General features: G+C 41.8%; 1 protein-coding gene across 2 annotated transcripts in view; it reads left to right on the top strand.

The window, feature by feature from the left end:
* The first annotated feature begins 9,979 nt into the window (after positions 1 to 9,979).
* AP1G1 (adaptor related protein complex 1 subunit gamma 1) overlaps positions 9,980 to 24,449 on the top strand; it is an 89,978-nt gene continuing 75,508 nt past the window's right edge. The window contains exon 1 of one of the 2 annotated variants that reach the window (XM_047788945.1): positions 9,980 to 10,395. The gene's annotated coding sequence lies outside the window, so the exon portion shown is untranslated. The remainder of the gene's footprint in view (positions 10,396 to 24,449) is intronic. The other variant, XM_047788946.1, reaches the window with a different exon arrangement.

Here is a 24,449-nt window from a genome sequence, read left to right as displayed (position 1 = left end):
ACATGAAATAAAGAGAAATTGTTTTATTCTTTTCACCTTGCTAAGCATTCCTAACCCCATGAAACTCTTTTTTTTTTTTTTTTTCCTTTATGGCAGCACCTGTGGCATATGGGAATTTCCCGGCCAGGGCTTGAATCAGAGCCACAGTTGCTGGACTACACCACAGCCACCGCAACACTGGCTCTGAGCCACATCTGTGACCTATGTTGCAATTTGCAGCAATTCAGGATCCTTCACCCACTGTGCCAGGACAGAGATCGAACCCAAATCCTCACAGAGACAATGTTGGGTCCTTAACCTGCTGAGCCATGATGGGAAATCAATGAAACTCTTTTTAAAAAAGATTTTATATTTCAGACATAATTTAACTCTGATTTTCCTTATTGAAATTATTTGCCCGAACCACCCTTGTGTATTGCTCAGTTTTTATTCTTGGAATTTAAGTCCTTTGATTTAAAAATAAAACCAGGAAAACTTTGTTATGGAAAATTTAAACATGACAAAATCAGGGAGGATAATACAATGAACTTTTATGTAACCCTCCCTCAGTTTCATCAGTTACCAATATTCTGCTACTCTTATTTCATCTATCTCTTCCTAACACTCCTTTTTTTTTTGGCCATGCCAGCAGCACGTGGAAGTTCCTGGGCCAGGGATTAAACCCATTGCTCAGCAGTGACCTGAGCCATTGGAGTGACAATGTGAGATCCTTAACCCACTGCATCACAAGGGAACTCTAACACTTTTCTTTTTGAGAGAGAAGGAACTTAAAGTAAGTCTCAGGAGTTTCTGCTGTGGCCCAGCAGAAACGAACCCAACTAGTATCTGTGAGGATGTGGGTGAGATCTCTGGCCCTGCTCAGTGGGTGAAGGATCCGGCATTGCCGTGAGCTATGGTGTAGGTCACCAATGTGGCTCAGATCACAAGTTGCTGTGGCTGTGGTGTAGGCTGGCAGCTACAGCTCCAATTCGACCCCTGGCCTGGGAACTTCCATATGCCACAGGTCTGGCCATAAAAAAAAAAGTAAATCACAAACATTATAGGTATAACTTCATCTGTAAATACTTCAGTATATATCTCTAACACGTACCCTTTACTTTTATAATATAAAACAATGTCATTATGATGCCCAATATGATGAAAAATAATTCCTTAATGTCATGATACTCAATTCATATAACATTTCTCTGATTGTCTCAAAAATGCATTTTACAGTTATTTTGTTGAAATCAAGATCCAAAAAGATCCACATTATATTTGGTTGATATGTTTCTTTTTTTTTTGTCTTTTTTGTCTTTTTTGTTGTTGTTGTCGTTGCTATTTCTTGGGCCGCTCCCGCGGCATATGGAGGTTCCCAGGCTAGGGGTTGAATCGGAGCTGTAGCCACCGGCCTACGCCAGAGCCACAGCAACGCGGGATCCGAGCCGCGTCTGCGACCTACACCACGGCTCACGGCAACGCCGGATCGTCAACCCACTGAATAAGGGCAGGGACCGAACCCGCAACCTCATGGTTCCTAGTCGGATTCGTTAACCACTGCACCACGACAGGAACTCCTGGTTGATATGTTTCTTAAATCTTTTCATCTCCAATAGTTGCTTCTTCCCACCTCTTCTTTTGTTCTTGTCATTTATTTGTTGGAAAAAGAGTCCTCTGATTTTGTTAAACTAAATCATCTTTCACAAGTAGCACTTCCAGATTTAGCCTTTGAAGAAGGTTGCCACCCACATGTAACCACTCCCACCATTTCCATAATGGGGGAATGGCTCCATTTTCCAAGCATATTACATGCTACACTTTTGAAAGCAATTATGGTTTATTGTATTTGAGGCTGGATTTTTTTTTCTTTTTCTTTTTTTTGGTCTTTTTAGGGCCACACCCTTGGCATATAGAAGTTCCCAGGTTAGGGGCCGAATCAGAGCTGCAGCTGCTAGCCTACATCACAGCCATAGCAACACTAGATCTGAGCCACAGATGAGACCTACACCACAGCTCATAGCAACACCGGATCTTTAACCCACTGAGCGAGGTCAGGGGTTGAATCTGCCTTCTGATGAATACTAGTCAGATTCCTTTCCGATGAGCCACAAAAAGAGCTCCTGGAATTTCTTTCTGGGGGACTGCGTTGTAACTTTGTGTGTGTGTGTGTGTGTGTGTGTGTGTGTGTGTGTGCGCACACGTGCATGTGTGTGGCTGAGGCATGTAGCAGCTTAATGTGTAGGACTCAGCACCCAAACTTCTCCAAATCCAGAATCAAGAGCCAAGATTGGTTTACTGAGCCATAATGGGAACTCCCATAATCCCTTTCATCTCAAACTTTATGTTTCTCTTCTTCTCAGGATAAGGCGCCTCACGCTGGAACTGTTGGAGTCCCAGATCATCCTCTGGCACGTGAGTACCCTGACGGAGGAGTTTGGTGTTCCCCGAACTGAGGACCAGGAACCCACTGCCCCAGTGACTGTGGATGTCCCAACACCTCCTGGACTTCCCAGGTTAATTGTAAAGCAACTTGTAGTACTGACTGATATTAGAGGAACAAGGATGGGGCTACATACCCAAAGGGAAACAAACCATCTTGCCATGAATCCTTCTAGGCAAATGATGGTGCCCATATTCAGAAAATAAAATTGCTTGAGTAGGAAATGATGAGTCAGAAGCTCTGCTCTGATGGTGCCTCCTTCTCAGGTGGCCTCAGTTCTTTTTTTCCTTCTGGTTTCGCTGAGATATAGACAACAGATAGCACTGTGCAAGATGAAGGTATACAGCATAATGATGTGACTACACACATCGCAGAGTGTTGATCACAGTCCGTTTAGTGACTATCCATCATCTCATACAGGTACACAAAATTTTTTTCTTGTGATGAGAACGCTTAGGATTTATCCTCTTAGCAACTTTCATTACCATATTGTACGTAACATCCTTAGCATGTATTTATCTTAGAACTGGAAGTTTGTACCTTTTGACTGCCGGCGCCTCCCTCCTTTACTCTCCTGCCCCCCACCTCCCGCCCAGGGTTTATCTTCCCTAAACAGAAGAATGGCCCCATTTCCTCAAACTGGGGTTTGAGTTGGTTGCAGGCTCATAGTTGGTATGATTTTTCCCTCCAAAAGTGCCAATATAATACAGAATCATTTACAGACCAAGTATAACTACTCTAGAAAAAAGAAAATATTGTGACATGAAACACCTCAAGTGGCACTTTGGGTTGCCTCTTAAAAAAAAATTGCAAAGAGCTGAGAGGAAGCTTGGCTGAGCCTCCTATCCACTGTGCGTTGGTCTTTACTTTGAGGGAATGTATCATAGATTTGCTAATGCTCTTGGGAGGAAGTCAAAGAGGTATGGAATATTGGAGTTCCCGTCGTGGCGCAGTGGTTAACGAATCCGACTAGGAACCATGAGGTTGTGGGTTCGGTCCCTGCCCTTGCTCAGTGGGTTAACGATCCGGCGTTGCCATGAGCTGTGGTGTAGGTTGCAGATGCGGCTCGGATCCCGCGTTGCTGTGGCTCTGGTGTAGGCCGGTGGCTACAGCTCCAACTGGACCCCTAGCCTGGGAACCTCCATATGCCGTGGGAGCGGCCCAAGAAATAGCAACAACAACAACAACAAAGACAAAAGACCAAAAACAAAAAAAGAGGTATGGAATATTAATTTTTACATCATTGCTGGCTTTTGTCTTAACTGTAGGATTGATTCCTAAAACCTTTTCTCAGACCAGGATAAATTGTGATTGGGGACCATCCCTACCTGAAAAGAATTGTAAAAACGCTTTTCTTGAGAACATTACATAAAAAAGAGAGGGACTAATTTCACTCCGCCTTTCCAGCTTATTTATAGATTGGGGTGACTCAACCCACAACAAAACAGGCCAGTGGAGCTGCCTCTTTGATTCGAGTCAGTGTACTCCCCACAGGGTCTCGTCCCCTCCTCACTCGCCTTTCTAGCACGTGGAAAAGCAGGAAGAGTTCCTTGTGAAAAATGCTAACCACATTTCTGTTGAGAGAGCGTTCCCCCATCCGCTGCAAAGGTCATATGGCTTCAGCTGCTGATACTGAGTCATTTAAGAACCTTGCTGCATCTAAACCCAAGAGAACAGGTTCCCTTCTAGTAGCACTGATTCCAATGGACATACCATGTTTTCCAAAAGCCATCTTTCACTGCTCTGGTGCCCAGTGACCTCTGATTTTTCTTCTTCTTCTTTTTTTTGGAACCGGGACTTATCTGTTGATAAGTCATGGATATTATATATCACTGATGTTTTTCCTGGATTAAAAAAAAATCCAGTTTTCCTACTTGAGATTATAATTATCTGTAGGGTAAGGACTCTTTTGAAATGTCTGTTACAGATTCTGTGCATCCTGGAAAAACTCAGGCAGCACATTCATTGAATGATTACTTTATAGACTAAAGGATGCAGCCAAATTTGCAAGGTCTAAATTTTTTTTTTTGTCTTTTTGCCTTTTCTAGGGCCGCTCCCATGGCATATGGAGGTTCCCAGGCTAGGGGTTGAATTGGATTTGTAGCCACAGCAATGTGGGATCCCAGCCGCGTCTGCGACCTACACCACAGCTCACGGCAACGCCAGATCCTTAACCCACTGCACAAGGCCAGGGATCGAACCCGCAACCTCATGGTTCCTAGTCGGATTCGTTAACCACTGCGTCATGATGGGAACTCCGGCAAGGTCTGGATTTGAATCTGATCTCTGCTGTATGAAGATGTGACAAATCATGTAATTCCCCTGAGCTTCTTTTGTCTCATATCTAAAATAGGGATGTTAATATTTATCTTAATGAGAGCTAATATCTACTAAGTCCTTACTTTGTGCCAGCTGGTGTTTCTAAGTCCTTTAAATGTATCAGCTCATTTCATAATTAGATCAGCCTTAAGATGCTGATGCTACTATTAACTCCATTTTACAGACAGGTGCCCTGAGGTTCAGAAATGCTCAGAGGAGTGTCTGTCATGGCACAGCGGAAACGAATCTAACTAGGATCCATGAGGATGCAGGTTTGATCCCTTCCCTTTCCCCAAGAAAGAGAGGAAGAGTAAGTTTACATCTAAGAAGTCTAGCCCAGAACTACTATGCTGTAATGACCTGTATGGTTTATAAGCTCATGGTGGATCAGAAGTAAAAATGAATCAACATATATGGGAGTTCCTGTCGTGGCTCAGTGGTTAATGAATCTGACTAGGAACCATGGGGTTTCGGGTTCAATCCCTGGCCTCGCTCAGTGGGTTAAGGATCTGGCATTGCTGTGAGCTGTGGTGCAGGTCACAGATGCATCTCGGATCCTGCGTCGCTGTGGCTCTGGTGTAGGCCGGACGCTACAGCTCCAATTAGACCCCTTGCCTGGGACCTCCATGTGCCATGAGAGCGGCCCTAGAAAAGGCAAAAACACACACACACACACACAAAAATATATATATATACATATACATATATATGAAAATATCTTTGTAACTTGTAAGACACAACACTACTGCTACTTGTAGTAGGCAATCAATAAACCCTTTAGTTAAATTGTGAGGAAGCACAAAAGTATGTATTCTTACATTCTCATGATGCTGGATACCTTTCTAAGTCCTTTCACACATTTGATCCCTCTGAATAATCAGCCACTTAGAATCCATTTTGGAACAAAGCAAGTCATAAATAAATATTGGACAGCTGAGGAAACAGGTGCAGAGATATTAAACACCTTGCTCAGGGCAAAAGTTCAGTAAAACCTGGCCAGGACAAGCAAATGAGTAGTTTGCCTCTTGATGATGCCTCTTTAGTTTTGTTTTTGTTTTTACTGTTTGTTAAACTGAAGCATACAAGTTATCAATAATAAACAAAACTAGGAGTTTCTGTTGTGGCTCAGTGGGAAACCGATTAGTATCCATGAGGATGCAGGTTCCATCCCTGGCCTGGGTTAAGGATCCAGCGTTGCTGTGAGTTGAGGTGTAGGTCCTAGACACATCTCAGATCTGGCATTGCTGTGGCTGTGGCTGTGGCTGGTAGTTGTAGCTCCAATTCAACCCCCTTGTCTAGGAACTTCCATGTGCTGTCGGTGCAGCCCTAAAAAAAAAAAAAAAAAAAAAAAGCCAAGACTACAAAAATAATAATTTTTGGAGCTCCCATTGTGGAGCAGCAGAAATGAATCTGACTAGGAACCATGAAGGTGTGGGTTTGATCCCTGGCCTCACGCAGTGGGTTAAGGATCTAGTGTTGCTGTGAGCTGTGGCATGGGTTGCAGTTGCAGCTTGGATCTGGAGTTGCTATGGCTGTGGTGTAGGCCAGCAGCTGTAGCTCTGATTAGACACCTAGCCTGGGAAGCTCCATATGCCTCAGGTGTGGCCCTAAAAAAGCAAATAAATAAGTAAATAAAGTAAAAACAATATTTTTTTCTCTCAGCCATTTTCTATTCCTAGAAGTTTCTTGAACTTTTCCAATCTGTTGCTGTTTCAAAAACAAAAACCTCCTTTAGCATTTGGATCCATAAAACTTTTTACCCCAAATGTAAAAGTCTTTTTTTCCCAAATAAAATTATGCTTATTGCAAAAACAAAACATAATAACGGTTCTCTATAATCCCATCATCCAAAGATGATCATTTTTACATTTTAGTTTTATCCTTCAATTTTTTTTTTTTAATTAGGGCCACACCCTCAGCATATGGAATTCCCAGGCTAGGGGTTGAATTAGAGCTGCGGCTGCCAGCCTGCGCCACAGCCACAGTAACGAAGGATCTGAGCTGCATCTGCGCCCTACACCACAGCTCAAGGCAACTCAGGATCCTTAATCCACTGATCGAGGCCAGGGATAGAACCTGTGTCCTTAAAAATGCTAGTCAGATTCCTTTCCATTGAGCCATGACGGGAACTCCTTATCCTTCAATTTTATTTCTGTGTATATATACACTTTTTACAAGCTAATTTTATAATACTATTTTTAATATGTTTTAAAAAAATTTGCTGTTTCATACTAATTAAGATAGAAGTTGATATTTCTTTGGTGGTGTAATGGGCTAAGGATCCAGTGTTGTCACTGCAGTAGCTTGGGTCATTACTGTGGCACAGGTTTGATCCCTGGCCCAAGAACTTTCACATGCCCTGGGTGCAGCCAAAAAAAAAAAAAGATCGAGGTGTATTTTATTGACAGTATAGTATTCCACTTTACTGACATGCTGCAAAAAAAATTTTTTTTTTTGGCTTTTTAGGGCTGTACCGGTGGCGCATAGAAGTTCCCAGGCTACAGGTCCAATTGCAGCTGCAGCTTCTGGTCTACACCACAGCCAGAGCAACACGAAGTTCTACATGTCTTCCATCTACACCACAGTTCATGGTAACGCTGGATCCTTAACCCACTGAGTGAGGCCAGGGATCGAACCCATGTCCTCATGGATACCAGTTGGATTCCTTTCTGCTCAGCCATGACGGGAACTCCATGACATGCTGTAATTTATTTATCTGAAATTTGAGATTATGTTTGAGCAGACGGGGGATTAAGTCTTCCCAAGCTTTAATAGCTAGCCACAGAAACCAAAGATCCCAGGATAGTGATGATTGTGCTTTATATTGGGTCAATTGCTTTTAATTTTCAGTTGCATTAGTGGAGGAATTTGGTGATTATAAAGTAAAAAATATATGAAGGGGATTTACACTTTATGATGTTTGTCATCATTTTTTCTTTAATGTTCTGCCACTTGGCCTGGTAGAGTAGGAGTTCCTTCCCCTTTCTTAAGAGTATGGTTTAAATTTTGTGGTTTGCAATGGTAAACACAAATTCAACTTATAAGTAAATTGTGACTTGCAAACAGAACACTTTAGCTGACTGTTTTGCAACCGGCAAGTGCCCTACTTTTATAGGAACCTCATATTTTACTTTAGCATGCGTTCATGCTTAGCTATGCCTCAAAGAAAACTGTGTTGGCATTATCATGGTATTTTCGTTTTACACTTTTCTTTTTTCTTTTTGTCTTTTTGCCTTTTCTAGGGCCGCTCCCATGGCATATGGAGGTTCCCAGGCTAGGGGTCCAATCGGAGCTGTAGCCACCAGCCTATGCCAGAGCCACAGCAATGCAGGATCTGAGCCGAGTCTGCGACCTACATACACCACAGCTCACAGTAGCGCCGGATCGTTAACCCACTGAGCAAGGTCAGGGATCGAACCCGCAACCTCAGCGTTCCTAGTTGGATTCGTTAACCACTGGGCCATGATGGGAACTCCCATTTTACACTTTTCTTTAGTTGCCCTGTGATCCAGGGCTGCACTGTAGAGCAGTGCAGGAGGGGGTATGAGGTGACTGAATTCCTTAAGCATTCTCTCCAAATGATTTGCTCTCGGTTGATACCACCCTAAGTATGGGAGAGGGGTGGGTGGATGTATATTGTTTTCTAATTCATAAGGTAGCACCATGTAGAACCCCAATGGGTTAGGGAGTGGGAGAGTAGTTCAGCAAGTCACAGCTTTTCTGAGTCTGTCTCCTTATTTGTAAAACAAAGCTTTTTTTTTTTTAAAGCTGTACTGGTGGCATATGGAAGCTCCTAGGCTAGGGGTCAAATTAGAGCTGCAACTGCCGGTTTATACCTGGTCTGTGATCTACACCACAGCTTGGGCACTGCCTGATCCTTAACCCATTGAGTGGGGCCAGGGATTCAAGCTGCATCCCACGGATAGTAGGTTTGTAACCTGCTGAGCCACAATGGGAACTCCTAAAACTAAGCTAGTCCGACTCAGGAGGTGGTCATGTGGGTCAAATTAAATTATATATATGAAGAACTTATTATATACAATGCAATATCAATATTTAATAAAAATGATGTTACTATTATTACACTCTTGGTCTCCTTTCTTTCCAGCCTTGGCATGCCCCAATAGTTCAAGAGCAAAATTGTAAGGTGGCCCTACTCAATTTTTGTAGAATGCTTTGAAATCCCTGCCTGAAAATGGCTAAGGAAAAAAACCTCCTGTCTATGACAGGTCCTAAACTCAAGGTTTGTGGTTGATTCAGCTCTTTGTCATCTAGCTAGGTGCTGTGCTTTGTTCACTTTTGGGGATATTCTATTGCCATTCTACCTGAATGATTTTAGTTTAGATAGGTCACCTTTCCTTTAAACAGGCCAAGATATCATGGTAGTCTTTATGTGCACGTGGAAAATATTCGTGTAAGGTGTTAGTAATTATTTATCAAGCCAGGACCTGGCTGATGGCTCAGGTTGGCCTGTATGGTTGGCCTGTCTTTGGCGCAGGTCATCATGGCATGGAGTCAGTGAGAAGGCACACTCTAAAAGGTTTTAGCTATCAATAGTCCAAATCCTCTTTTTTTACATAAGAGAAAATTGAGTCCCAGAGACTTTAAATGTCTTGTTCAGTGCAGGAGGTTGAGAGATGATACTGGGGTTGGAATCTGTTCTTCTGTGTCTTCTGCTTTTTTTTTTGTTTTTTTGTTTTTTTGCTTTTTAGGGCCGCATGTGTGGCATATGGAAGTTCCAAGGCTAGGGGTCCAATCTGAGCTACTTGTCTAAGCCACAGCCACAGACAGCAAGGAAGGATCCCAGCCGCGTCTGCAGAGTACACCACAGTTCATGGCAACTCCGGATACTTAACCCACTGAGCGAGGCTCATATCCTCATGGACTCTAGTCAGGTTCACAACCCGCTGAGCCACAACGGGAACTCCTTCTAACTCTATTTTCACAAAATACGTTCCAAGGTACCATAAAACCTCAGAGTCCAAGATCACTTGGAGTATGTTTCTGAAATTAAACCTAAAGAGAATGCTAAGGTCTCAAAGAAGATAGGAAAAGAATCTAGGGTTCTCGTGGCATAGGACCCACTTAGCCTAGCTCAGAGTTCTCCGCCCCCACCTGCCTCGGCTCTCCCACTTCCTCCGCTACCTTGCAAGCCCCACCCTCTTCAGGTGGCCCCGCCACTTCCTGGTAGCCCGGCTTCCCCACCCCCTACCCCAAGCGGAACCAATGTCCCTGGGCCCCGGGGTCGACCGGATCTTTCTTGCTCCTACTCTTCGCAGCGGTGACTCGGCAGCAGCGTCTCGCGTCATCAGTGACAGCCCCGAACTTTGCTACGCTTTGCGTCGCTCTGCCAGAGCAGTCACCTCCTCCTTGGCAAATAGTCCTCGGCGGGGTCCGAGTTCCTGGATAATAAGAGGGGGGAGGCTCGAGAAGTTGCAGCCAGGGGACAAGGGATCAACAAGCAGAAGGAGCTAGGGACTGAAGATTCTGCGATAGAGTGCGAAGTTAGTTAAAAAAAACTCCCTCCCTCCTAAGAATCCTTCCGCCTGCAGTAGCGGTGGTGAGGCTGAGGGAGCCGCCATTTTGGATGTTCGGTTCCTGCTGCCACTGCTGCCGCCGCCCCCGAAGCTGCTGGTTTCATTCGAGGTTTCGGGCCGGTGAGTGTCACTCGTGGCGCTAAGAGCATACTGCTTTTTTTTGCCCAGTGCCTGTCAAGAGCGCTCGGCCGGAGACTTCCTGTCAATTCTAGGGGGTCCGGTCCCAGGCCGTGGGGGGTGAGAAGAGAGGACGGAGGCTGAGCCTGTAGGGGCCCGGAGCCCCAGGAGCTCCTCGACTTCTTGAGGGCCGACCCCGAGGCCTCGGACCGGGAGGCTCTGAGCGCGGCCGCCTTCCGTGCTGCGGCATTGCCCGGCTGGTGTGGGCCTTCTTGAACCCATTGACTTTCTCAGGCTGAGATCCTTCTTTGAGGGCTCATTCAGAAAGCCTAGGGTTAGCGGGGCGGGTCCCACCTCGGGCGGGTCCCACCCCCGCGTGTCTTCTCTGTGCCACGTATCAGCGTTCTTGTATCTTGTACCCTTGTCAGGTCTTTCGTAGAACTCTCATCGGCGTTTCCAAATGCTTCGTTAATCGCTGTCTGCACCTGCATTGCTGTTCTCTTAGAACCGGACATTGGCCTCGCCTCTCTCTAACCTTCCTACCAACTTCTTTCCCAGTTTTCCGGGCGTTTCTTCTTCATTTTCTTTTTTTCTTAAACTCACCTGCCAATACACTGCTTATCTTCTCTCAAACTCCTGATCCTGTAGGTGTCAACTACTAATAATTCTCCCGATCTTCTTAACTGTTGGGGAGAGTCAGGACGGTTGGTTGTGTTTCCCTGTTAGGGTTTGTTGTAGGAGACGGGTCGAACCACTCGCTCAGAGTGTAAATATTTGTAAAGCTAATGAAACGGCTTTGCGGAGAGGAGGTGGTAGGGAGAGGCTGTCAAATGTTTTCGCATTTGTGGGGTTCCCTTCCCATGCTGAACACTTAACTTTTGGGTACTTTTTGATATTTATGTATGGTGCATATCATTGCCTATGAAAATCTACCTGTGAAAAAGAATTTCAATCTGACATAGATAGAAAGGAAAGTAACTTTTTCGGCTGCTCTGGGCATTGCTTAACAGAAGAGAGGAGTGAATGAACATATCTTAGTGACCTTAACTTTCAGTTGGTTTGTACAGTAATGTTCTTTGTTGGCTGATTGTAAAAAAGTACTTGGATTAATTTCGTGTATTGTATTTTTCTGGGGATAGTTGGATTTTAAATATCCGCTTTCATTATTCCCCATAATACTTGTCAGACTGTATACACCTTAACTTTTTTGGTTTAAAAATATAGACTCCCCAGATACCCATAATCTTACTTTTATTTTACTCTTAACATGTTTATATTATAGCGTGCTTGAATAAAAGGCATTTCACAGTAATTCACTTGATTATTTCCTACATTTCAAGTTAGGTGAGTGTTATTGAGTCACTTGTATTTCATCTCAGCCTGGGTTTTTACATCTGCAAAAGAATAATAACTGACTTGAGATTGTAGCCTAGTGATTTAAACTTAGATTTATAACTTGAACTGGGTCAGATTTTTTAGTACTTCTAATCCATTTATAAGTGTATTATTCTTATCCTCAGGTTATTATCAGGTAGATAAATTCCGCTGCTAGTCATGTTTTCAGAAGAGTGAATGTTTTCATTGTAAATAGTGTTCTTGTTATTTGTTATAAGGAGACTTTACAAAAATACATTAGTTACTATTTGTGTACTTACTCTGAAGCTGTAGAGTTTCTCTTTTCCTTGAAAGAACTGTCAAACAGAACGTAGATGGAATCCTCACTCATTTACTAAGTATCCTCTTGTAGTTGCTACTGACATATTCCATTTTTGAGTTCCACTTTAAAAACAAGGTATTGGAAGAACTATCACATAGGTATTATTTACTCGGTTTATTTCATGGAATTGTGTACTGGTATTTAAATACCATTCATTCTTAGGTGGTTTGTGTTCAGTTGGAGAAAGTGTCCTTTTGCTTTGCAAATGATAAGCAAAACACCGTCGATTGATTAGCACAGACTTGAGTATCTACTTTGTCTAAAGAGGTTGAGATTGTACTTGAAATTAACATTTAGGAAACCTCAATTTATTTTCTTTTGGAAGCAATTGCTGTTCTTTAATCTGTTTCACTGACAGGAGTTCTAGATTTGGAGGTGTATTTTAGAGTGAAACTATAAAGTACAAAAATTGTCAGCAGTGCCTTTGTGATACTTAATTCCACTGTTTATTTTTAAAGTCTTGAAATCAATCATGTACAAACACTCACTTTTTTTGTGATTTGTAAGGACTATACAAATTGAAAAAGTTGAACGAATATTTTCCAAAATATTATTTTTTAATTAAAAAAATTGAATTGGAAAACTACATACCAGAACAGATTTCAGCGTGCTTAATCCCCGTATTTGCATTTGCTGAGGATTTAAAAATTTTATGTATATAGCAGGATTTAATTGATATCAAACTTTAAAACTCTTACTTGGATTTAGTTTCAGAAAATTTTAAACTAGTCTTATTTTTCTTTAAACTGCCCCAACTTGTTTAGCTGTTTTTGGCACTTGTCATTCAGTCTTTGCTTTATAAATTGTTTTCAGTTCTTGATTTTTGGCTTTCTTTCATCCCTTTGTTACTTTTATTCAGTTTCTTTCATGCAGGATATTTAAAGTAGCAAGCAATTTTAAAATTAAGAGAACATAAAGATTTATCTAAGTTCATGTTTCTTGGCTTAAGGTTTTTGAAAATCATCTTTGTCAACAAGTAAGTAATAGGATTTTTCTGTTTGTCTTTTTGTATAGAAAATTTTATTTCTGTAGAGGCACCATTTCTACCTTGAAAGTATATGTAAGATTTTTTTCTTCACTGGAGAAGTAACACAAAACACTTAATTTGCCTTGAGTTCTGTTATTAGAACAATCTCTTGTTAAAGTTCGAAGGGTCCCGAAGTGAGAGGGAAAAAAACCCCACACTTGCCAAACTTGTTGAGTCAGTATTAACTAACACTTTCAAATAAAAGGCAAGGGTTAGGATAATATGATTAGAACAAGAAATGCTTTTTTCATTACAGAGTTGAAAGTTTTGTCTTTTTTTGTTTGTTTGTTTGGTGCTTTGACCTACTAAGACCACTGGAGAGAGAAAATTAGTGAGTTCTAAACATCAGTGAAAAATAGACTTAGAAGAAAAAAAAATCATTGGTTATTTTAAAGATGGAGAAAACTTATGTGACCTTTGTACTTTATTAATAATTAAAGACATCCTAAAGGCAGGTGGTTTTTACCCCCCCTTTCTCTGTTATAGTGCAACAGTCACAGTGTAACCTGATCTGCAGGTTACTTTGCTCACTCCAGCTTGCATGTTGTAGCTGATTGTATTTGTGTTATGCTGAGCATCCTAGGCTTTCAGCTTGTCTGGCTTTGATATTAATACTTTGGATTCTTGGGAAGAGCAAATATAAGAAAGACATCAACTTAGGTCTTTGGAACTGTAAATCATTTTGCACTGCCTTCCTTATAGGACTTTGGGTTAAAATTAAGACTGTCATACCATAGATGATGTACACTATTTGGTTATAAGATTTAACTTCTGTAAATGATCACACAGCTGTACGACTCAAGTAAAGGAAGTTCCACTAGTGTTTTTACAGCTCATATTAGTGAAGCTCTTTATATTCGGCCTCACTGTTGGGAAATTGCTTAGTTTCAAGCTGAAGAAAAGGAAGGGAAGTTAATAAAACGTTCTTTTTTAGAGTCTTCACAAAAGATTCCTTTCTCACATTTTTGTTTGTATTTTGTTTTCCTTTATTTTTTTCAGGGCCACACATGCAACATATGGAAGTTCCCAGGCTAGGAGGTCAAATGGAGCTGCAGCTGCTGCCCTACACCACAGCCACAGTGACTCCAGATCAGAGCTGAGTCTGTGACACAGCTCACTGCAACGCCAGGATCCCTGACCCACTGAGTAAGGCCAGGGATAGAACCTGCATCCTCATGGATACTAGTCAGGTTGGTTACTGCTGAGCCATGATGGGAATGCCCACAGTTTGTTTTTTTTTGGGGGGGTGCTGTGCCCATGGCTTGTTGAAGTTCTCAGGCTAGGGGTTGAATCGGAGTTACAGCTGCTGGCCTATGCCACAACCACGGTAACACCAGATCCGAGCCACTTCTGCAACCTGCACCACAGCTCACAACAATGCAGGATCCTTAACCCACTGATGGAGACCAGAGATCGAACCTGTGACCTCATGGATACTAGTCAGATTCTTTTCCACAGGGCCACGATAGGAACTCCCGCCCCCCCCCCCCCTTTTTTTGTCTTTTTCTCCCTTTAGGACCAAACCCGTGGCATATGGAGGTTCCCAGGCTAGGGGTCGAATCAGAGCTGTAGCCACTGGCCTACGCCACAGCCACGCCAGATCCGAGCCTTGTCTGCGACCTACACCACAGCTCATGGCAACGCCGGATCCTCAATCCACTGAGCAAGGCCAGGGATCGAACCCAAACCTCATGGTTCCTAGTCGGATTCGTTTCTGCTACACCAGACCACTATGGGAACTCCATTTTTATAGTACTCATATATGTGATTTTTTTAAATGTATGTTTCTATCAGTGAAGGAACAGGCTCTGTATTTTCTTTAGAAAGTTTCTCAAGCTTAATAAATAGTATTGATTATTTAAGAAAGCAGAATGAGGAAGTAGCTTACAATTTGATTTTATTAGCATTTGGTTGTATTGTTTTTATTTACACAGATTGAACTTTTTGCTGTTCTTTGAATATTCCATGTGGTTTCATTCTTTTTTTTTTTTTTTGGTCCTTTTGCCATTTCTTGGGCCGCTCCCATGGCATATGGAGGGTCCCAGGCTAGGGGTCGAATAGGAGCCATAGACACCGGCCTACACCAGAGCCACAGCAACTCGGGATCAGAGCCGAGTTTGCAACCTACACCACAGCTCATAGCAACGCCGGATCCTTAACCCACTGAGCAAGGCCAGGGTTCAAACCTGTAACCTCATGGTTCCTAGTCAGATTCATTAACCACTGAGCCACAACAGGAACTCCCATGTTGTTTCATTCTTGTTGTACCTGTTCTGCTTATATCTGGAATGTTTTTCTTCTACCTAGTAAACTTTTTCCTTCCTCTCTACCCTAGGCAAAGGAGTGTAGTACCTTTTTTTTTTTTTTTTTAAAGTACTTGTTGAATTTTTTCTTGAGCATCAGAGGACAAGAACCATTTAATTTATGGCATCCCTAGTACATAGCACAGTGCTTGGCACTTAGTAGCTACTCTGCAAAACTGAATGAAAATAATAAGAAAAAATTGTTCATGCCCTCCCCTACCAAGCCAAAGCAGTCATGGTCCTGAGTGATTTATGGGAATCTACTGAAGATCATTTACTTGTGACTGATAGAGTTTAGTTTTTTCCTTTTCCTTTTTTACGGTCACACCTGCACCATAGGGAAGTTCCCAGGCGCAGGGTCAAAGCAGAGCTTCAGCTACCAGCCTACGCCACAGCCACAGTATGGCGGGATCTGAACTGTGTCTGTGGCCTGTACCGCAACTCATGGCAATGCCAGATCCCCTACCCACTAAGCAAGGCCAGGGAATGAATCTTCATCGTCATGAATACAAGTCAGGCCTGGTACTGCTGAGCCACAACAGGGACCTCCCCTATTATGTCTTATAGTATGGATGTACTCTACATAACTTATTCATTTTTTTCCTGTGGATATTTAGGCATTTTCTAGATTTTTTTCCCCTACAAACAGTGCTGTATATAGTAAAAGTCCCTGTGCATGTTACCTTCTTTGCTGATGCTTTTATTTTTCTACAGAGTAGAATCTCCAAGGTGGGATTTCTGAGTTAAAGGAATTATATTTTAAATGTTATTATTGCTGGATTACTCTCTAAGAAGGTTGTTGTAATTTCTACCTCCACTAGCAGTCGGATCTCCATAACATCACATCATTAGATGTAATTACTTAATTTAGTTTTTGCTGGTCTACTAGTTGATAAGTGGTTTCTCAGTTTTGTCTTAATTTTAATTTCCCTGAGTATTGCTGGAGCTAGCCTTTTTTGATATGTTTTTTGACCATTTGGATTTCCTTTCCTGAGAATTGTTCATGTTTTTGGTTCATTTTTCTTTTATGTTGTTTTTTTCCTTATTTTGTAGGAACATGTTATGGTATCTTACTTACACATGTGTTTTTTAATCTGGAATTTACTTTTATATGGGATGAAGTAGGGGTCTTAAATGGTTTTCCTTTGTGTAGAGAGCCAGCTATGTCCGGAGTAAATAAATGTCCTTTCCTCAATGAATTAAATGCTGCTTTATCATACGTTAAATTCATATATGTGTTCGCTCTATTTCTGGATGTTCTGTTTTACTCTCCCTGTATCATTATTTTACTGTTTTTTTTGAGTATAATAGCTTTATAGAAAGTTACACTCTGTTAAGAACAGATCCTGTCACTGTACTTTTCCATTTTTTTTGCCTTTTTTTTTTCTTTTTAGGTCCTCACCTGCGGCATATGGAGGTTACCAGGCTGTGGGTCAAATTGGAGCTGCAGCTGCTGGCCTATGCCTCAGTAACACCAGATTCACAACCCACTGAGTGAGGCCAGGGATGGAACCCTTATTCTCATGGATACCAGTTGGGTTCGTCACCACTGAGCCACAATGCGAACTCCTTGACTGTTCTTAAACATTCTTATATCTGTATTGTTTGAAAACAGTTCTGTTGACTTCAGAAAACCTCAAAGAAGCCCAATGTTTGGAATGGCACTATATTCATATGTTAATGTTGGCAGGCCTGACTTTCTTTCTTTCTTTTCTTTTTTTTTTTTTTTCGGTCTTTTTGCCATTTCTTGGGCCCCTCCCGCGGCATATGGAGGTTCCCAGGCTAGGGGTCCAATCGGAGCTGTAGCCTCCGGCCTATGCCAGAGCCACAGCAACACAGGATCCGAGCCGCGTCTGCAACCTACACCACAGCTCTTGGCCATGCCGGATCGTTAACCACAGAGCAAGGGCAGGGACCGAACCCGAAACCTCATGGTTCCTAGTTGGATTCGTTAAGCACTGTGCCACGGCGGGAACTCCCTGACTTTCTTAATGATGATAATTTTTTCCATATTATAATGAATTTCCATTTAGTGAGGTCTTGTTTTAGTTTTAGGTCCTTCGACATAGGTTTCGTAGATGTAGCATAGATGTAATAATTGTCTTCATCAAGTTCATACAATTGTCTTGCTAAATTTAGTAAGATAAATTTGTAAAATTCCTAGATGTTTTAGTTTTTGATCCTTGTCAGTGGGATTTCTCCCCTCCACCTTCCCACAATTCTAACTAATGTCAGTTAAAATGTAGGTTAAAAATGAGTCTTTAATTTCCTATGGACCAGTGTCCCTATCTCTGCCACCTTTTTGCTGTCCCAAATTAACACAGTTTGGATTCAAGAAGAATATGCTTGGGAAAATTTATCTTAGTATCGAATCACTGTTTCATAAATTTTTTGTTTGTTTGGCAGTGCCCCTGACATGCAGAATTTCCTGGGCAAAGGATCGAACCCAGGCCACAGAAGTGACAATGCCTGATCCTTAACTGCTAGGCTACCAGGGAACTCCTTTTCATAACTTTCTAATGTCATTCTGTGGAAAAATGCCATTAGGTTACTGTGACTCTGTCCTTTTAAGATAATGTCATTTTTTAATTTAAAAGTTTACAGTTCTGCTTTATTTATCCTTGTGGTTTTTGTTTATTTGGTTGAATCTTCAAGAATTATTTCTCAAATTATGCATGTTTGTTATATGAAAGATACCAGAAAATATACAGAAGTTAAAAAGACACCTATATTCACTAGGTATAGATAATCTCCCTTAACATTTATTATATCCTTTGGGGGCATATCTTTCTTAAAAAAGTAAGATTTTGTTTGGAGAATTTAATGACAATTTTTGATAATTGAGGGCCCTTTAGGCTAATTTTGCTAATATTAGGGTTTAGGAGAGTGAAAAAATTACTTTTTATTTTTATTTTATTGTTAAATTTGATGTTGATCATGTTCATCTGTCATTGTTTATTTGGCTTTTTTTTTTGCTTTTCATATGTTTTAATGCAGTTGAATTATTCAGGAGGCATATTGGCATTTACAGTCTATTTTTAAAATCTCAGTTTTGGTGAATTTTGGTTAGGGATAATTAAACATAAAAGAAGATTCCTGTAATGCCATGGCATTTTAGGAGAATTGAGCTTAAGCCCTCTTAAAGAGATGCCAGCTGGCTGCCTAGACAGGGTGTGGTAGTATCTTAATGTGGTCACACATTTCACAGCCTTAGAGCCTTGAAGATCCAGAAGTTCCATTTTAATATTTCACCTAGGAATAATTCATCCTGATCACACTCACTGATGTGTAATTTAGAATAACAGTGTTGTAATTGATAAGAGGCTATGCTTTTGTACTGAATTACCTGTATCTACTTTCCTGGGCTCTCTGTTGCTTTTACGGAGCTATTTGGGAGGCAAGGTACTTGAGAAAATGATTAATAATCACAAAGTTGGCATTGTGAGCATGAAACCAGAGCTTATAAAAAGTTGGATGGGGAGTTCTCGTCGTGGCGCAGTGGTTAACGAATCCGACTAGGAACCATGAGGTTGCGGGTTCGGTCCCTGCCCTTGCTCAGTGAGTTAACGACCCGGCGTTGCCGTGAGCTGCGGTGTAGGTTGCAGACGCGGTTCGGATCCCGCGTTGCTGTGGCTCTGGCGTAGGCCAGCGGCTACAGCTCCGATTCAACCCCTAGCCTGGGAACCTCCATATGCCGCGGGAGCGGCCCAAAGAAATAGCAAAAAAAAAAAAAAAAAAAGTTGGATGGGAGTTCGTTTCGTGGCTCAGTGGTTAACGAATCGGACTAGGAACCATGAGGCTGTGGTTTTGATCCCTGGCCTTGCTCAGCGAGTTAAGGATCATGCGTTGCCATGAGCTGTGGTGTAGGTCGCAGACATGGCTCAGATTCCGTGTTGCTGTGGCTGTGGCGTAGGCCAGTGGCTACAGCTCCAATTAGACAGACCCCTAGCCTGGGAACCCCCATATACCGTGGGTTCGGCCCTGGAAAAAGACACACACACTCACACACACACACACACACACACACACACACAAGTTGGATGGTCTTGAGTATTTCATCAATCTAGGCCTTGGTGAAACTTGATGAAAGAACTATTCCTGTCCCACAATGGTGTTTGCCTCTCCAGAGACCAAAATACTTATCCCCAGGTTTGATCTCTCTTATTCCAACAATGATGTACTAATGTTGGTCTCTCCTCTTTCTTCACTCTGTAGAACATTTCTCCTCTTTGAACGTATTTCTTCATACAGGAGAAATAGATGTGCACTGCCTCAGCCTCCCCCTCCCCACCCCTTTCCACCAAAATAAAGAAAACCACAAAAACACAATGGAAAAACTCAGATGTCAGATTAATCACAGGTGGTGCCTATAAGATATATTAGAGGAGTTCCCGTCGTGGCGCAGTGGTTAACGAATCCGACTAGGAACCATGAGGTTGTGGGTTTGATCCCTGCCCTTGCTCAGTGGGTTAAGGATACCGCGTTGCCGTGAGCTGTGGTGTAGGTCGCAGACGCGGCTCGGATCCTGCGTTGCTGTGGCACTGGCGTAAGCTGGCAGCTACAGCTCCGATTCAACCCCTAGCCTGGGAACCTCCATATGCCGCGAGGGAGTGGCCCAAGAAATGGCAAAAAGACAATAAAAAAAATGTTTAAAAAAATAAGATATATTAGAAAGTAATAGTTAGGAGTTCCCATTGTGGCTCATTGGGTTAAGGACCTGACGTTATCTTCTTGAGGATGTGGGTTTGATCCCTGGCCTTGCCCAGTGGCTTAAGGATCCAGTGTTGCCACAAGCTGAGGGATGGGTCGCAGATGCAGCTTGGATCTGCTGTTGCTGTGACTGTGGCATAGGCCTCAGCTGCAGCTCCAATTCGACCCCTAGCCGAGGAACTTCCATATGCTCTAGGTGGAGCCTGAAAAAGAAAAAGTCATTGAAGCATAATACTGTTAATCAATTTGGTTTAAGTTTCTTCCTATTAAGCTTTCTTATTATTTTGGTCATAGTATTTTTCAAGTGTTAAATGTACTAAGTTTCTGTAATGGGTTAAGAATCTGACTGCAGCAGCTGTGCAGTGGAGGCAGGAGTTCGCTTCCCAGCCTAGCTCAGTGGGTTAAAAGATATGGCATTGTCACAGTTGTGGATCAGATTCAGTCCCTGGCCTGGGAACTTCCAAATGCTTTGGATGTGGCCATAAACATTAAGAAGAAAAAAAAAAAAAAAAAGGAGTTCCTGTTGTGGCGCAGTGGTTAACAAATCCGACTAGGAACCATGAGGTTGCGGGTTCGGTCCCTGCCCTTGCTCAGTGGGTTAACGATCCGGCGTTGCCGTGAGCTGCGGTGTAGGTTGCAGATGCGGCTCGGATCCCGTGTTGCTGTGGCTCTGACGTAGGCCGATGGCTATGGCTCCGATTCGACCCCTAGCCTGGGAACCTCCATATGCTGCAGGGGTGGCCCAAGAAATAGCAAAAAGACAAAAAAAAAAAAAAAAAAGAAAGAATATAGGAGTGCCCTGGTGGCTCAGCAGGTTAAGGATTTGGTATTGTCACTACTGTGGCGCGGACTCAATCCCTGGCCCAGGAACTTCCGCTTGTCTCAGGTACGACAAAAAAAATAAATCAGTAAATTAATTTTGGTGTTCCCATTGTGGCTCAGCAGTTTAAGAACCTGACTAGCATCCATTATGATGTGGGTTTGATCCCTGGCCTCAAGCGGTGGATTAAGAATCCAGCATTGCCCAGAGCTGCTGGAGCGTGGGTCACAGATAAGGCTTGAATCTGGCGTTGATCTGGGTGTGGTGTAGGCTGGCAGCTGCAGTTCCAATTCAGCCCCCAGCCTGGGAGTTTGCATGTGCCGCAGGTGTGGTCCTAAAAGGAAAAAATAATTTAAAAAATGTACAAAGCAATTCAGATATACATGTGAGATAAAAATCTGAAATAGAGGTTCTATGTGGAGCATGATATGAAAGTATATGCCATATGGAGAATGTGAGAGAGAAAGTACAGTAACTTCTTTGGGAAGGTTTTGCCCACTGCTAACTTAGGTCGCTTGAGCAGTCTCAGCTATACCTAAAAAACTGTCATTAGATGTTACACAGTTATTAGTGGTAAAGTTAAATGAAATCTAATTTCTTATTGTTTAGCAAGAAAGACTTCAAGTAAGGTGTGTGGATAGAAAAGGAGATAATTTTAATATTGAAAATTGCTTTTAATGTAAGATTTATTTTTCAATGTAGAGCTCAAATACTTTTAAGTTTAGAAGAAGGACCGTATAGCAGCAGGAACCCCAACCTTTTGCTTCTGTGTTTTTTGTGGCTTGTCACCTCAGAGCTCACAAGTTAGTAAGAACGTGAACTGAGCCGAGTAGAATAGAGATCAGGTCTGAGTTCTGATACCTTTGCCGAAGCTGTTAGTGAGCAGCTGTGAACTTTATTTTGTATGCTTTGGAAAGGACAAGTATATTTTCTTTAGATAAGACTCTTCTAGCCTTTACAATTCAATAAGTACTGTATTTATTGAGTTCTTATTCTTTTCGGCAGGGGGAATACAAGGATGAATAAAACAAATAAGGATCAGGCTTTAGGGAGCTTATATTTGAGTGGGGAAAATAGGTATTTAAAAGAAAAAAAGATGATCGTGGCTTGGGGTGGTTTGATGTTGAGGAAAATCTTTGTCCCCCAAAGAGATTTGTAGAGATTTTTGGAAAATAACGATTTTCTCCACTTGGGGGAAAAATTTAGGAGAATTGGAACATACGCAGTCATTTTTTTTGTGTGTATGTCTCTTTTACTGTTTAAAATTTTTCTTTCCTGTAAGAAACATTTGTAATTTTGATTACTTTGGGTATGTAAAGTAATCTAACTTAGTTTAAGCTCCAAAACCTAATTTTGTTTAACCATGTTGGATAGAAATTTTTCTAAAATTAATTTCACACTTTTCCCCTCTGGATTTTCACTATTATTTCTCAAATAACAATTAATGAAATAGAATACATTTATCCACAGTCCCTGTACCTCAACAAGTCAGATTTTTAATTTTTCTGTGTTGCCTTTCCATTTTGTCCTAATAAGTGTCCTAAAAGATGCCAAAGAGGAACATTTTTGTTTTGATAAGCATGTACAAGAACATAAATAGAAAACACATGAACATGTAAGTGTTGAATAAAACCATTGAAATAGTAAATATAAGTGGTTAGATATAAAAGGAAAAATTGACAGAAACGAAATCATGATAATAGACTTACACATATCTGTCTGTCTTTAATAACTCAGGTAGTTAAATCAATAAGAATGGACAGTGTCTTAACTATATAATTTTTAGAAATTGGGGGAGTTCCCGTCGTGGCACAGTGGTTAACAAATCTGACTAGGAACCATGAGGTTGCGGGTTCAATCCCTGGCCTTGCTCAGTGGGTTAAGGATCTGGCGTTGCCGTGAGCCGTGGTGTAGGTCGCAGATGCAGCTCGGATCCCGCATTGCTGTGGCTGTGGTGTAGGCCGGCAGCTACAGCTCCAATTAGACCCCTATCCTGGGAACCTCCATATGCCGTGGAAGCGGCCCCCCAAAATGGCAAAAAGACAAAAAACAAAACAAAATAAAAAAAAAAATTGGGTGTTCCACAGGTACAGTTTTATTTTAATGGACTTTCTATCTTTATTTTTTAAGTAGCTTTATTGAGATATACCAAAAAATTGCACATATAGCACGTTTAATGTATATAATTTGAAGAGTTAGGATATAATTTTGTTTCGTTTTTTTCCTGCCTTCTGCCTTAAATGTAAAATGGTGATCTTTTTGAATCATTTCTTGATGAAGCAGGGTCTTATAAAAACTAAGTAAGGGGAGTTCCTGTCCTGGTGCAGCGGAAACGAATCCAACTAGGAACCATGAGGTGGTGGGTTCAATCCCTGGCCTTGCTCAGTGGGTCAAGGATCCAGCATTGCCGTGAGCTGTGGTGTAGGTCACAGATGTGGCTCGGATCTCCCTTGGCTGTGGCTGTCGTGTAGGCCGGCAGCTGTAGCTCCCATTAGTCCCTTAGTCTGGGAACCTCCATGTGCTGTGGATGCAGCCCTGAAAAAAAAAACAAACCAAACAACAAACTAATTTGGGTACTGTTTGTAATTTGTTAATATTCTTAGGACTTTGAGGGTATTGAATGCTTTTTGCTAGTACACTAAGTAGCCTCAGACTGCTATGCTCTGTGAGTGTGTAAGCTATATGTTTTAATTTTGGATTTTTTTTAAAGTTGTAAATTAAGGTAATTACTGTGGAAGTCTAAGGCAGATTTACTGGTGATTTGATCTTTTCCATTTTGAGTAATCATTTTAAAAGCTTTTTTTTTTTTTTTTTTTCGTCTTTTGTCTTTTTAGGGCCACACTTGTGGCATGTGGAGGTTCCCAGGCTAGGGGTCTAATCGGAGCTGTTGCTGCCAGCCTACATGGCAATGCTGGATCCTTGACCCCCAGATCCTCAACCTATTGAGCGAGGCCAGGGATCGAACCCGAAACCTCATGGTTCCTAGTTGGATTTGTTTCTGCTTCGCCATGATGGGAACTCCTTAAAAACTTTTAATAGTATAGAAATCTATAAAGTAAGAGCACAAACTTCATTTTTTATTTTTATTTTGATGATTTTTATTTTTTCCATTGTAGTCGGTTTACAGTGTTCTGTCAGTTTCTACTGTACAGCAGAGTGATCCAGTCACATACATATATACATTCTTTTCTGCACATTATCCTTCATCATGTTCCATCACAAGTGACTAGATGTAGTTTCCTGTGTGGTATAGCAGGATCTCATTGCTTATCTACTCCAAATGCAATAGTTTGCATCTATTAACCCCAGACTCCCATTCCATCCCACTCTCTCCCCCTCCTCCTTGGCAACCACAAGTCTGTTTTCCAAGTCCATGAGTTTCTTTTTTGTGGAAAGGTTCATTTGTGCCATATATTAGATTCCAGATATAAAAGATAGCATATGGTGTTTGTCTTTCTTTTTCTGGCTTATTTCACTTAG

This window comes from Phacochoerus africanus, chromosome 8 (genome assembly GCF_016906955.1).
Source record: "Phacochoerus africanus isolate WHEZ1 chromosome 8, ROS_Pafr_v1, whole genome shotgun sequence".
Classification (NCBI taxonomy): Eukaryota; Metazoa; Chordata; class Mammalia; order Artiodactyla; family Suidae; genus Phacochoerus; species Phacochoerus africanus.
This window is presented reverse-complemented; position numbering and strand designations above follow the sequence as displayed.